This window comes from Staurois parvus, unplaced genomic scaffold (assembly GCF_062004578.1).
Source record: "Staurois parvus isolate SC_StPar_1 unplaced genomic scaffold, SC_StPar_1.0 ptg001181l, whole genome shotgun sequence".
In the NCBI taxonomy this organism is placed as follows: domain Eukaryota; kingdom Metazoa; phylum Chordata; class Amphibia; order Anura; family Ranidae; genus Staurois; species Staurois parvus.
The window spans coordinates 3,508,673-3,521,842 of record NW_028318977.1 but is presented as its reverse complement, the minus strand read 5'-3'; the positions used below and the strand labels follow the sequence as shown (position 1 = coordinate 3,521,842).

The window sequence follows — 13,170 nt, the reverse complement described above, 5'->3', positions numbered from 1 at the left end:
GCCAACAGTCTGAACTGTGGAATTCATTGACATATTCGTAGATTTCTTGAGGGAGATTGTTGAAAAATATTTCTGTCCCAAACAGAGCATCTTCTCCAACCCAGTCTGCATGAGGGCCACCATATTTCCTCTGACCATTGACCTGTACAGGGTTAATATTACATCTTTCCATCCACTCCACAAGGGAAGATTTATTGTCTTTATACAGAGTTGTAATCCAAGCCTCGCTCTCAGCGTTCATCACGTTGTTGTCCATCATTGGAGAATGATCTGCGCTCTCCGTGGGCCCTAATCAGTGGGCAGAAGGCTAGCCCCTAGTTGCCTCCAAATGCCCTGTTCTGGTGGGGTCTGTCACACTTCTGTGTCAAGGAAGTGGGACCTGATTGTGGTGATAAAACCAGTGGAAACCTCTCAGCTTCTACATGGCACTTGCACTTTTGGCACTAATGGAATATTGTCTCTTGGCCATGGAAGCCTGGCCATGCTTTGGGTAATAGATTGCTTTGGTCCAACACTGCCTTGCGCAACTTTTCGCAGGCAAAGCAAGCAATTTCTGATTTGTGTTAGTCCTTGTGTGTCAAGGTATTGGCTGAAGCCACATGTGCCCGAGAGTGTCAACGCCATGGCACATGTTACGAGGATGACTCCTGCTTGGCCTTTTGACTAGAGAGGGTTGGCTTTTCCCACAGCGCTCAGCGCTGAGCCTGCCGAAAAAAAAAAAAATCAAAAGCAGGTCACCCCACGTGAAGGCTCTCCTTTGGAGGATGCGGGCATTGATCCCGCTACCTCTCGCATGCTAAGCGAGCGCTCTACCACTTGAGCTAATCCCCCATGGCTCAAGTCTTCTTTTTGCGCTCTAGTTGATCACTGCTCTCTTATGTGCTATGCGGAATAAAGTCCACCATCTGTTTTGTGTCACTGTGTTTCATTCAGCACAGCACAATGCAGCATCCCAGTACTATAGAACACCTGCCAGCAATCAACTCCTTCACTACCACCAACAATTGCCTCTCTCACTACCACTGTTGCCAGAGATGCAATCTTGAAGCGCAAAGGATTAAAAATCACCTTTTTACCCCCTACGCTGCTTATTGACATGACACATTAGGTCTACATTCCACAGACTCAAAGCGTAGATATATTTCCTCATTTTGTACTACTTGCAGCTTCACATTTAAATGCTCTATATACATCTAAGATCACCCAGTTACAAACACCCAGAATGCAATCAGGAAACCAACCATCAGATGGCAGCAGAACGCCTACCAGGTTAGATAGCTCTATCTCCAGGCACCTCCCCATGTCAGCATTGATGGGTTAGGCTCTGGCCGCTAGACGCCAAGACAGCCTCCATTTTCCCAATTTCAAAGGTTTTCGCTCTTCCTCCTCAAAGTTCCCTTTTTTCTTTCCTGAGACTTTGGACAGCAGAATCCCTTGGGAAGAAGCTCCTTCTCCAGCCAGTAGTGAGGCTTCTGGTGCTATCCACGGAACCCTTGGTGGCAGAGTCACACCTCCAAGCAGGTCTGTGGGAGATTAACAACCATTTCCTTGGGTATGGCCCCATGGCTATCCATGATGTCATTTGAAGGAGGTGGTTTGAAAAGCTTTCACAGCGACTAGCAGGTTCTAGACAATATACTTGAGCCTTGACACCTTCCAAGGTACTGGATATCGGGGGCGGCGGGGAAGTGAGCTACCTGTGGGGCGCTAAATACTAAGCGACCATGATTGCATTGGCCGGGAATCGAACCCGGGCCTCCCGCGTGGCAGGTGAGAATTCTACCACTGAACTACCAATGCTCTTCAGCAGGGCACGCGTGGCTTCCCTCGCCTGGCAGGTTCTAAAAAGTCCTGCTTGAGGCCATGGTAGCCATGTCTGTGAATACCTTCAGATGTGGGTCAAGCCCACCCAAAGACATGCCTTTCTTCAGCCGCACACACCACCACTGTTAAAATGTAGGACATCCCATTGCGTCTTTGAGGCTAGAAAGCCTTTCCATTGGAGAAGAAAAGCCAAGACTGGGCCAGAGCTTTTTCTAAGTACCTTTGACTTGGGGTTGACTTGTCTAAATCAATGGCAGTGCCTATTAATCTACCTTGCCACTTTGCCGGATGGACCCACTCCCCATTCACATCCGTAGGAGATCTTTAGAGGGGCTCTACATTGGCCTCATGTGAGACTCTACAAAGTCACTAGGAGCTGCCTGAAACAGAGAGGAACAGATCTTTTCCGCTGAAAGCCTCCTATAAGCAGAATGTGGAAAGTGGCGGTCAAGCGCCAGGCGAGGTGGCCTCCCAGCCAAAGAATTTCCTGGAGTTTTTGTCCCATAGGACCGGTAGCATATTACATCCTCCTAATTTTGCAGCTGCTTCCAGCCTGGAGCAGAGTGGCGCAGCGGAAGCGTGCTGGGCCCATAACCCAGAGGTCGATGGATCGAAACCATCCTCTGCTAAGTTGGCTTTTTCCTCTGGCAATCTCTGTTTCCTTGCTTAGGCAAAGGGCTTTCTTTCACCCACAAAATGCTTTGATTAATCAGGGCGCGCACCGCAGGCAGCCCGGCAACAAACCCACCCCTCAATGCACCAAGTCCCTTACACATGCTGTCTTTCAGGTGTTTGCTCTCGATTGTATCATCTGTCCACTCCTAAGACAAAACTCCTACAATATGCCAACAGTCTGAACTGTGGAATTGATTGACATTTTCGTAGATTTCTTGAGGGAGATTGTTGAAAAATATTTCTGTCCCAAACAGAGGATCTTCTCCAACCCAGTCTGCATGAGGGCCACCATATTTCCTCTGACCATTGACCTATACAGGGTTAATATTACATCTTTCCATCCACTCCACAAGGGAAGATTTATTGTCTTTATACAGAGTTGTAATCCAAGCCTCGCTCTCAGCGTTCATCACGTTGTTGTCCATCATTGGAGAATGATCTGCGCTCTCCGTGGGTCCTAATCAGTGGGCAGAAGGCTAGCCCCTAGTTGCCTCCAAATGCCCTGTTCTGGTGGGGTCTGTCACACTTCTGTGTCAAGGAAGTGGGACCTGATTGTGGTGATAAAACCAGTGGAAACCTCTCAGCTTCTACATGGCACTTGCACTTTTGGCACTAATGGAATATTGTCTCTTGGCCATGGAAGCCTGGCCATGCTTTGGGTAATAGATTGCTTTGGTCCAACACTGCCTTGCGCAACTTCTCGCAGGCAAAGCAAGCAATTTCTGATTTGTGTTAGTCCTTGTGTGTCAAGGTATTGGCTGAAGCCACATGTGCCCGAGAGTGTCAACGCCATGGCACATGTTACGAGGATGACTCCTGCTTGGCCTTTTGACTAGAGAGGGTTGGCTTTTCCCACAGCGCTCAGCGCTGAGCCTGCCGAAAAAAAAAAAAATCAAAAGCAGGTCACCCCACGTGAAGGCTCTCCTTTGGAGGATGCGGGCATTGATCCCGCTACCTCTCGCATGCTAAGCGAGCGCGCTACCACTTGAGCTAATCCCCCATGGCTCAAGTCATCTTTTTGCGCTCTAGTTGATCACTGCTCTCTTATGTGCTACGCGGAATAAAGTCCACCATCTGTTTTGTGTCACTGTGTTTCATTCAGCACAGCACAATGCAGCATCCCAGTACTATAGAACACCTGCCAGCAATCAACTCCTTCACTACCACCAACAATTGCCTCTCTCACTACCACTGTTGCCAGAGATGCAATCTTGAAGCGCAAAGGATTAAAAATCACCTTTTTACCCCCTACGCTGCTTATTGACATGACACATTAGGTCTACATTCCACAGACTCAAAGCGTAGATATATTTCCTCATTTTGTACTACTTGCAGCTTCACATTTAAATGCTGTATATACATCTAAGATCACCCAGTTAAAAACACCCAGAATGCAATCAGGAAACCAACCATCAGATGGCAGCAGAACGCCTACCAGGTTAGATAGCTCTATCTCCAGGCACCTCCCCATGTCAGCATTGATGGGTTAGGCTCTGGCTGCTAGACACCAAGACAGCCTCCATTTTCCCAATTTCAAAGGTTTTCGCTCTTCCTCCTCAGAGTTCCCTTTTTTCTTTCCTGAGACTTTGGACAGCAGAATCCCTTGGGAAGAAGCTCCTTCTCCAGCCAGTAGTGAGGCTTCTGGTGCTATCCACGGAACCCTTGGTGGCAGAGTCACACCTCCAAGCAGGTCTGTGGGCGATTAACAACCATTTCCTTGGGTATGGCCCCATGGCTATCCATGATGTCATTTGAAGGAGGTGGTTGGAAAAGCTTTCACAGCGACTAGCAGGTTCTAGACAATATACTTGAGCCTTGACACCTTCCAAGGTACTGGATATCGGGGGCGGCGGGGAAGTGAGCTACCTGTGGGGCGCTAAATTCAAAGCGACCGTGATTGCATTGGCCGGGAATCGAACCCGGGCCTCCCGCGTGGCAGGCGAGAATTCTACCACTGAACCACCAATGCTCTTCGGCAGGGCACGCGTGACTTCCCTCGCCTGGCAGGTTCTAAAAAGTCCTGCTTGAGGCCATGGTAGCCATGTCTGTGAATACCTTCAGATGTGGGTCAAGCCCACCCAAAGACATGCCTTTCTTCAACCGCACACACCACCACTGTTAAAATGTAGGACATCCCATTGCGTCTTTGAGGCTAGAAAGCCTTTCCATTGGAGAAGAAAAGCCACGACTGGGCCAGAGCTTTTTCTAAGTACCTTTGACTTGGGGTTGACTTGTCTAAATCAATGGCAGTGCCTATTAATCTACCTTGCCACTTTGCCGGATGGACCCACTCCCCATTCACATCCGTAGGAGATCTTTAGAGGGGCTCTACATTGGCCTCATGTGAGACTCTACAAAGTCACTAGGAGCTGCCTGAAACAGAGAGGAACAGATCTTTTCCGCTGAAAGCCTCCTATAAGCAGAATGTGGAAAGTGGCGGTCAAGCGCCAGGCGAGGTGGCCTCCCAGCCAAAGAATTTCCTGGAGTTTTTGTCCCATAGGACCGGTAGCATATTACATCCTCCTAATTTTGCAGCTGCTTCCAGCCTGGAGCAGAGTGGCGCAGCGGAAGCGTGCTGGGCCCATAACCCAGAGGTCGATGGATCGAAACCATCCTCTGCTAAGTTGGCTTTTTCCTCTGGCAATCTCTGTTTCCTTGCTTAGGTAAGGGCTTTCTTTCACCCACAAAATGCTTTGATTAATCAGGGCGTGCACCGCAGGCAGCCCGGCAACAAACCCACCCCTCAATGCACCAAGTCCCTTACACATGCTGTCTTTCAGGTGTTTGCTCTCGCTTGTATCATCTGTCCACTCCTAAGACAAAACTCCTACAATATGCCAACAGTCTGAACTGTGGAATTCATTGACATATTCGTAGATTTCTTGAGGAAGATTGTTGAAAAATATTTCTGTCCCAAACAGAGCATCTTCTCCAACCCAGTCTGCATGAGGGCCACCATATTTCCTCTGACCATTGACCTGTACAGGGTTAATATTACATCTTTCCATCCACTCCACAAGGGAAGATTTATTGTCTTTATACAGAGTTGTAATCCAAGCCTCGCTCTCAGCGTTCATCACGTTGTTGTCCATCATTGGAGAATGATCTGCGCTCTCCGTGGGCCCTAATCAGTGGGCAGAAGGCTAGCCCCTAGTTGCCTCCAAATGCCCTGTTCTGGTGGGGTCTGTCACACTTCTGTGTCAAGGAAGTGGGACCTGATTGTGGTGATAAAACCAGTGGAAACCTCTCAGCTTCTACATGGCACTTGCACTTTTGGCACTAATGGAATATTGTCTCTTGGCCATGGAAGCCTGGCCATGCTTTGGGTAATAGATTGCTTTGGTCCAACACTGCCTTGCGCAACTTTTCGCAGGCAAAGCAAGCAATTTCTGATTTGTGTTAGTCCTTGTGTGTCAAGGTATTGGCTGAAGCCACATGTGCCCGAGAGTGTCAACGCCATGGCACATGTTACGAGGATGACTCCTGCTTGGCCTTTTGACTAGAGAGGGTTGGCTTTTCCCACAGCGCTCAGCGCTGAGCCTGCCGAAAAAAAAAAAAATCAAAAGCAGGTCACCCCACGTGAAGGCTCTCCTTTGGAGGATGCGGGCATTGATCCCGCTACCTCTCGCATGCTAAGCGAGCGCTCTACCACTTGAGCTAATCCCCCATGGCTCAAGTCTTCTTTTTGCGCTCTAGTTGATCACTGCTCTCTTATGTGCTATGCGGAATAAAGTCCACCATCTGTTTTGTGTCACTGTGTTTCATTCAGCACAGCACAATGCAGCATCCCAGTACTATAGAACACCTGCCAGCAATCAACTCCTTCACTACCACCAACAATTGCCTCTCTCACTACCACTGTTGCCAGAGATGCAATCTTGAAGCGCAAAGGATTAAAAATCACCTTTTTACCCCCTACGCTGCTTATTGACATGACACATTAGGTCTACATTCCACAGACTCAAAGCGTAGATATATTTCCTCATTTTGTACTACTTGCAGCTTCACATTTAAATGCTCTATATACATCTAAGATCACCCAGTTACAAACACCCAGAATGCAATCAGGAAACCAACCATCAGATGGCAGCAGAACGCCTACCAGGTTAGATAGCTCTATCTCCAGGCACCTCCCCATGTCAGCATTGATGGGTTAGGCTCTGGCCGCTAGACGCCAAGACAGCCTCCATTTTCCCAATTTCAAAGGTTTTCGCTCTTCCTCCTCAGAGTTCCCTTTTTTCTTTCCTGAGACTTTGGACAGCAGAATCCCTTGGGAAGAAGCTCCTTCTCCAGCCAGTAGTGAGGCTTCTGGTGCTATCCACGGAACCCTTGGTGGCAGAGTCACACCTCCAAGCAGGTCTGTGGGAGATTAACAACCATTTCCTTGGGTATGGCCCCATGGCTATCCATGATGTCATTTGAAGGAGGTGGTTTGAAAAGCTTTCACAGCGACTAGCAGGTTCTAGACAATATACTTGAGCCTTGACACCTTCCAAGGTACTGGATATCGGGGGCGGCGGGGAAGTGAGCTACCTGTGGGGCGCTAAATACTAAGCGACCATGATTGCATTGGCCGGGAATCGAACCCGGGCCTCCCGCGTGGCAGGCGAGAATTCTACCACTGAACTACCAATGCTCTTCAGCAGGGCACGCGTGGCTTCCCTCGCCTGGCAGGTTCTAAAAAGTCCTGCTTGAGGCCATGGTAGCCATGTCTGTGAATACCTTCAGATGTGGGTCAAGCCCACCCAAAGACATGCCTTTCTTCAGCCGCACACACCACCACTGTTAAAATGTAGGACATCCCATTGCGTCTTTGAGGCTAGAAAGCCTTTCCATTGGAGAAGAAAAGCCAAGACTGGGCCAGAGCTTTTTCTAAGTACCTTTGACTTGGGGTTGACTTGTCTAAATCAATGGCAGTGCCTATTAATCTACCTTGCCACTTTGCCGGATGGACCCACTCCCCATTCACATCCGTAGGAGATCTTTAGAGGGGCTCTACATTGGCCTCATGTGAGACTCTACAAAGTCACTAGGAGCTGCCTGAAACAGAGAGGAACAGATCTTTTCCGCTGAAAGCCTCCTATAAGCAGAATGTGGAAAGTGGCGGTCAAGCGCCAGGCGAGGTGGCCTCCCAGCCAAAGAATTTCCTGGAGTTTTTGTCCAATAGGACCGGTAGCATATTACATCCTCCTAATTTTGCAGCTGCTTCCAGCCTGGAACAGGGTGGCGCAGCGGAAGCGTGCTGGGCCCATAACCCAGAGGTCGATGGATCGAAACCATCCTCTGCTAAGTTGGCTTTTTCCTCTGGCAATCTCTGTTTCCTTGCTTAGGTAAGGGCTTTCTTTCACCCACAAAATGCTTTGATTAATCAGGGCGCGCACCGCAGGCAGCCCGGCAACAAACCCACGCCCCAATGCACCAAGTCCCTTACACATGCTGTCTTTCAGGTGTTTGCTCTCGCTTGTATCATCTGTCCACTCCTAAGACAAAACTCCTACAATATGCCAACAGTCTGAACTGTGGAATTCATTGACATATTCGTAGATTTCTTGAGGGAGATTGTTGAAAAATATTTCTGTCCCAAACAGAGCATCTTCTCCAACCCAGTCTGCATGAGGGCCACCATATTTCCTCTGACCATTGACCTGTACAGGGTTAATATTACATCTTTCCATCCACTCCACAAGGGAAGATTTATTGTCTTTATACAGAGTTGTAATCCAAGCCTCGCTCTCAGCGTTCATCACGTTGTTGTCCATCATTGGAGAATGATCTGCGCTCTCCGTGGGCCCTAATCAGTGGGCAGAAGGCTAGCCCCTAGTTGCCTCCAAATGCCCTGTTCTGGTGGGGTCTGTCACACTTCTGTGTCAAGGAAGTGGGACCTGATTGTGGTGATAAAACCAGTGGAAACCTCTCAGCTTCTACATGGCACTTGCACTTTTGGCACTAATGGAATATTGTCTCTTGGCCATGGAAGCCTGGCCATGCTTTGGGTAATAGATTGCTTTGGTCCAACACTGCCTTGCGCAACTTCTCGCAGGCAAAGCAAGCAATTTCTGATTTGTGTTAGTCCTTGTGTGTCAAGGTATTGGCTGAAGCCACATGTGCCCGAGAGTGTCAACGCCATGGCACATGTTACGAGGTTGACTCCTGCTTGGCCTTTTGACTAGAGAGGGTTGGCTTTTCCCACAGCGCTCAGCGCTGAGCCTGCCGAAAAAAAAAAAAATCAAAAGCAGGTCACCCCACGTGAAGGCTCTCCTTTGGAGGATGCGGGCATTGATCCCGCTACCTCTCACATGCTAAGCGAGCGCTCTACCACTTGAGCTAATCCCCCATGGCTCAAGTCTTCTTTTTGCGCTCTAGTTGATCACTGCTCTCTTATGTGCTACGCGGAATAAAGTCCACCATCTGTTTTGTGTCACTGTGTTTCATTCAGCACAGCACAATGCAGCATCCCAGTACTATAGAACACCTGCCAGCAATCAACTCCTTCACTACCACCAACAATTGCCTCTCTCACTACCACTGTTGCCAGAGATGCAATCTTGAAGCGCAAAGGATTAAAAATCACCTTTTTACCCCCTACGCTGCTTATTGACATGACACATTAGGTCTACATTCCACAGACTCAAAGCGTAGATATATTTCCTCATTTTGTACTACTTGCAGCTTCACATTTAAATGCTCTATATACATCTAAGATCACCCAGTTACAAACACCCAGAATGCAATCAGGAAACCAACCATCAGATGGCAGCAGAACGCCTACCAGGTTAGATAGCTCTATCTCCAGGCACCTCCCCATGTCAGCATTGATGGGTTAGGCTCTGGCCGCTAGACGCCAAGACAGCCTCTATTTTCCCAATTTCAAAGGTTTTCGCTCTTCCTCCTCAGAGTTCCCTTTTTTCTTTCCTGAGACTTTGGACAGCAGAATCCCTTGGGAAGAAGCTCCTTCTCCAGCCAGTAGTGAGGCTTCTGGTGCTATCCACGGAACCCTTGGTGGCAGAGTCACACCTCCAAGCAGGTCTGTGGGAGATTAACAACCATTTCCTTGGGTATTGCCCCATGGCTATCCATGATGTCATTTGAAGGAGGTGGTTTGAAAAGCTTTCACAGCGACTAGCAGGTTCTAGACAATATACTTGAGCCTTGACACCTTCCAAGGTACTGGATATCGGGGGCGGCGGGGAGGTGAGCTACCTGTGGGGCGCTAAATACAAAGCGACCGTGATTGCATTGGCCGGGAATCGAACCCGGGCCTCCCGCGTGGCAGGCGAGAATTCTACCACTGAACTACCAATGCTCTTCAGCAGGGTACGTGTGGCTTCCCTCGCCTGGCAGGTTCTAAAAAGTCCTGCTTGAGGCCATGGTAGCCATGTCTGTGAATACCTTCAGATGTGGGTCAAGCGCACCCAAAGACATGCCTTTCTTCAGCCGCACACACCACCACTGTTAAAATGTAGGACATCCCATTGCGTCTTTGAGGCTAGAAAGCCTTTCCATTGGAGAAGAAAAGCCAAGACTGGGCCAGAGCTTTTTCTAAGTACCTTTGACTTGGGGTTGACTTGTCTAAATCAATGGCAGTGCCTATTAATCTACCTTGCCACTTTGCCGGATGGACCCACTCCCCATTCACATCTGTAGGAGATCTTTAGAGGGGCTCTACATTGGCCTCATGTGAGACTCTACAAAGTCACTAGGAGCTGCCTGAAACAGAGAGGAACAGATCTTTTCCGCTGAAAGCCTCCTATAAGCAGAATGTGGAAAGTGGCGGTCAAGCGCCAGGCGAGGTGGCCTCCCAGCCAAAGAATTTCCTGGAGTTTTTGTCCCATAGGACCGGTAGCATATTACATCCTCCTAATTTTGCAGCTGCTTCCAGCCTGGAGCAGAGTGGCACAGCGGAAGCGTGCTGGGCCCATAACCCAGAGGTCGATGGATCGAAACCATCCTCTGCTAAGTTGGCTTTTTCCTCTGGCAATCTCTGTTTCCTTGCTTAGGCAAAGGGCTTTCTTTCACCCACAAAATGCTTTGATTAATCAGGGCGCGCACCGCAGGCAGCCCGGCAACAAACCCACCCCTCAATGCACCAAGTCCCTTACACATGCTGTCTTTCAGGTGTTTGCTCTCGCTTGTATCATCTGTCCACTCCTAAGACAAAACTCCTACAATATGCCAACAGTCTGAACTGTGGAATTCATTGACATATTCGTAGATTTCTTGAGGGAGATTGTTGAAAAATATTTCTGTCCCAAACAGAGCATCTTCTCCAACCCAGTCTGCATGAGGGCCACCATATTTCCTCTGACCATTGACCTGTACAGGGTTAATATTACATCTTTCCATCCACTCCACAAGGGAAGATTTATTGTCTTTATACAGAGTTGTAATCCAAGCCTCGCTCTCAGCGTTCATCACGTTGTTGTCCATCATTGGAGAATGATCTGCGCTCTCCGTGGGCCCTAATCAGTGGGCAGAAGGCTAGCCCCTAGTTGCCTCCAAATGCCCTGTTCTGGTGGGGTCTGTCACACTTCTGTGTCAAGGAAGTGGGACCTGATTGTGGTGATAAAACCAGTGGAAACCTCTCAGCTTCTACATGGCACTTGCACTTTTGGCACTAATGGAATATTGTCTCTTGGCCATGGAAGCCTGGCCATGCTTTGGGTAATAGATTGCTTTGGTCCAACATTGCCTTGCGCAACTTCTCGCAGGCAAAGCAAGCAATTTCTGATTTGTGTTAGTCCTTGTGTGTCAAGGTATTGGCTGAAGCCACATGTGCCCGAGAGTGTCAACGCCATGGCACATGTTACGAGGATGACTCCTGCTTGGCCTTTTGACTAGAGAGGGTTGGCTTTTCCCACAGCGCTCAGCGCTGAGCCTGCCGAAAAAAAAAAAAAATCAAAAGCAGGTCACCCCACGTGAAGGCTCTCCTTTGGAGGATGCGGGCATTGATCCCGCTACCTCTCGCATGCTAAGTGAGCGCTCTACCACTTGAGCTAATCCCCCATGGCTCAAGTCTTCTTTTTGCGCTCTAGTTGATCACTGCTCTCTTATGTGCTACGCGGAATAAAGTCCACCATCTGTTTTGTGTCACTGTGTTTCATTCAGCACAGCACAATGCAGCATCCCAGTACTATAGAACACCTGCCAGCAATCAACTCCTTCACTACCACCAACAATTGCCTCTCTCACTACCACTGTTGCCAGAGATGCAATCTTGAAGCGCAAAGGATTAAAAATCACCTTTTTACCCCCTACGCTGCTTATTGACATGACACATTAGGTCTACATTCCACAGACTCAAAGCGTAGATATATTTCCTCATTTTGTACTACTTGCAGCTTCACATTTAAATGCTGTATATACATCTAAGATCACCCAGTTAAAAACACCCAGAATGCAATCAGGAAACCAACCATCAGATGGCAGCAGAACGCCTACCAGGTTAGATAGCTCTATCTCCAGGCACCTCCCCATGTCAGCATTGATGGGTTAGGCTCTGGCCGCTAGACGCCAAGACAGCCTCCATTTTCCCAATTTCAAATGTTTTCGCTCTTCCTCCTCAGAGTTCCCTTTTTTCTTTCCTGAGACTTTGGACAGCAGAATCCCTTGGGAAGAAGCTCCTTCTCCAGCCAGTAGTGAGGCTTCTGGTGCTATCCACGGAACCCTTGGTGGCAGAGTCACACCTCCAAGCAGGTCTGTGGGCGATTAACAACCATTTCCTTGGGTATGGCCCCATGGCTATCCATGATGTCATTTGAAGGAGGTGGTTTGAAAAGCTTTCACAGCGACTAGCAGGTTCTAGACAATATACTTGAGCCTTGACACCTTCCAAGGTACTGGATATCGGGGGCGGCGGGGAAGTGAGCTACCTGTGGGGCGCTAAATACAAAGCGACCGTGATTGCATTGGCCGGGAATCGAACCCGGGCCTCCCGCGTGGCAGGTGAGAATTCTACCACTGAACTACCAATGCTCTTCAGCAGGGCACGCGTGGCTTCCCTCGCCTGGCAGGTTCTAAAAAGTCCTGCTTGAGGCCATGGTAGCCATGTCTGTGAATACCTTCAGATGTGGGTCAAGCCCACCCAAAGACATGCCTTTCTTCAGCCGCACACACCACCACTGTTAAAATGTAGGACATCCCATTGCGTCTTTGAGGCTAGAAAGCCTTTCCATTGGAGAAGAAAAGCCAAGACTGGGCCAGAGCTTTTTCTAAGTACCTTTGACTTGGGGTTGACTTGTCTAAATCAATGGCAGTGCCTATTAATCTACCTTGCCACTTTGCCGGATGGACCCACTCCCCATTCACATCCGTAGGAGATCTTTAGAGGGGCTCTACATTGGCCTCATGTGAGACTCTACAAAGTCACTAGGAGCTGCCTGAAACAGAGAGGAACAGATCTTTTCCGCTGAAAGCCTCCTATAAGCAGAATGTGGAAAGTGGCGGTCAAGCGCCAGGCGAGGTGGCCTCCCAGCCAAAGAATTTCCTGGAGTTTTTGGTTTTTGTCCCATAGGACCGGTAGCATATTACATCCTCCTAATTTTGCAGTAGCTTCCAGCCTGGAGCAGAGTGGCGCAGCGGAAGCGTGCTGGGCCCATAACCCAGAGGTCGATGGATCGAAACCATCCTCTGCTAAGTTGGCTTTTTCCTCTGGCAATCTCTGTTTCCTTGCTT

The 13,170-nt window shown here is 48.9% G+C and overlaps 8 non-coding genes across 8 annotated transcripts; all 8 read right to left on the bottom strand.

Moving 5' to 3' along the window:
- Positions 1 to 758: 758 nt before the first annotated feature.
- Positions 759 to 831, bottom strand: TRNAA-AGC (transfer RNA alanine (anticodon AGC)). Its single transcript has one exon. It is a non-coding gene; the product is annotated as a tRNA-Ala (tRNA).
- Positions 832 to 1,729: 898 nt separating this feature from the next.
- On the bottom strand, positions 1,730 to 1,800 carry TRNAG-GCC (transfer RNA glycine (anticodon GCC)). Its single transcript has one exon. It is a non-coding gene; the product is annotated as a tRNA-Gly (tRNA).
- Positions 1,801 to 4,397: 2,597 nt separating this feature from the next.
- On the bottom strand, positions 4,398 to 4,468 carry TRNAG-GCC (transfer RNA glycine (anticodon GCC)). The gene has a single exon. It is a non-coding gene; the product is annotated as a tRNA-Gly (tRNA).
- A 1,625-nt stretch (positions 4,469 to 6,093) lies between these two features.
- On the bottom strand, positions 6,094 to 6,166 carry TRNAA-AGC (transfer RNA alanine (anticodon AGC)). Its single transcript has one exon. It is a non-coding gene; the product is annotated as a tRNA-Ala (tRNA).
- Positions 6,167 to 7,064: 898 nt separating this feature from the next.
- Positions 7,065 to 7,135, bottom strand: TRNAG-GCC (transfer RNA glycine (anticodon GCC)). Its single transcript has one exon. It is a non-coding gene; the product is annotated as a tRNA-Gly (tRNA).
- A 1,625-nt stretch (positions 7,136 to 8,760) lies between these two features.
- Positions 8,761 to 8,833, bottom strand: TRNAA-AGC (transfer RNA alanine (anticodon AGC)). The gene has a single exon. It is a non-coding gene; the product is annotated as a tRNA-Ala (tRNA).
- Positions 8,834 to 9,731: 898 nt separating this feature from the next.
- On the bottom strand, positions 9,732 to 9,802 carry TRNAG-GCC (transfer RNA glycine (anticodon GCC)). The gene has a single exon. It is a non-coding gene; the product is annotated as a tRNA-Gly (tRNA).
- Positions 9,803 to 12,400: 2,598 nt separating this feature from the next.
- TRNAG-GCC (transfer RNA glycine (anticodon GCC)) lies at positions 12,401 to 12,471 on the bottom strand. Its single transcript has one exon. It is a non-coding gene; the product is annotated as a tRNA-Gly (tRNA).
- Positions 12,472 to 13,170: the final 699 nt, after the last annotated feature.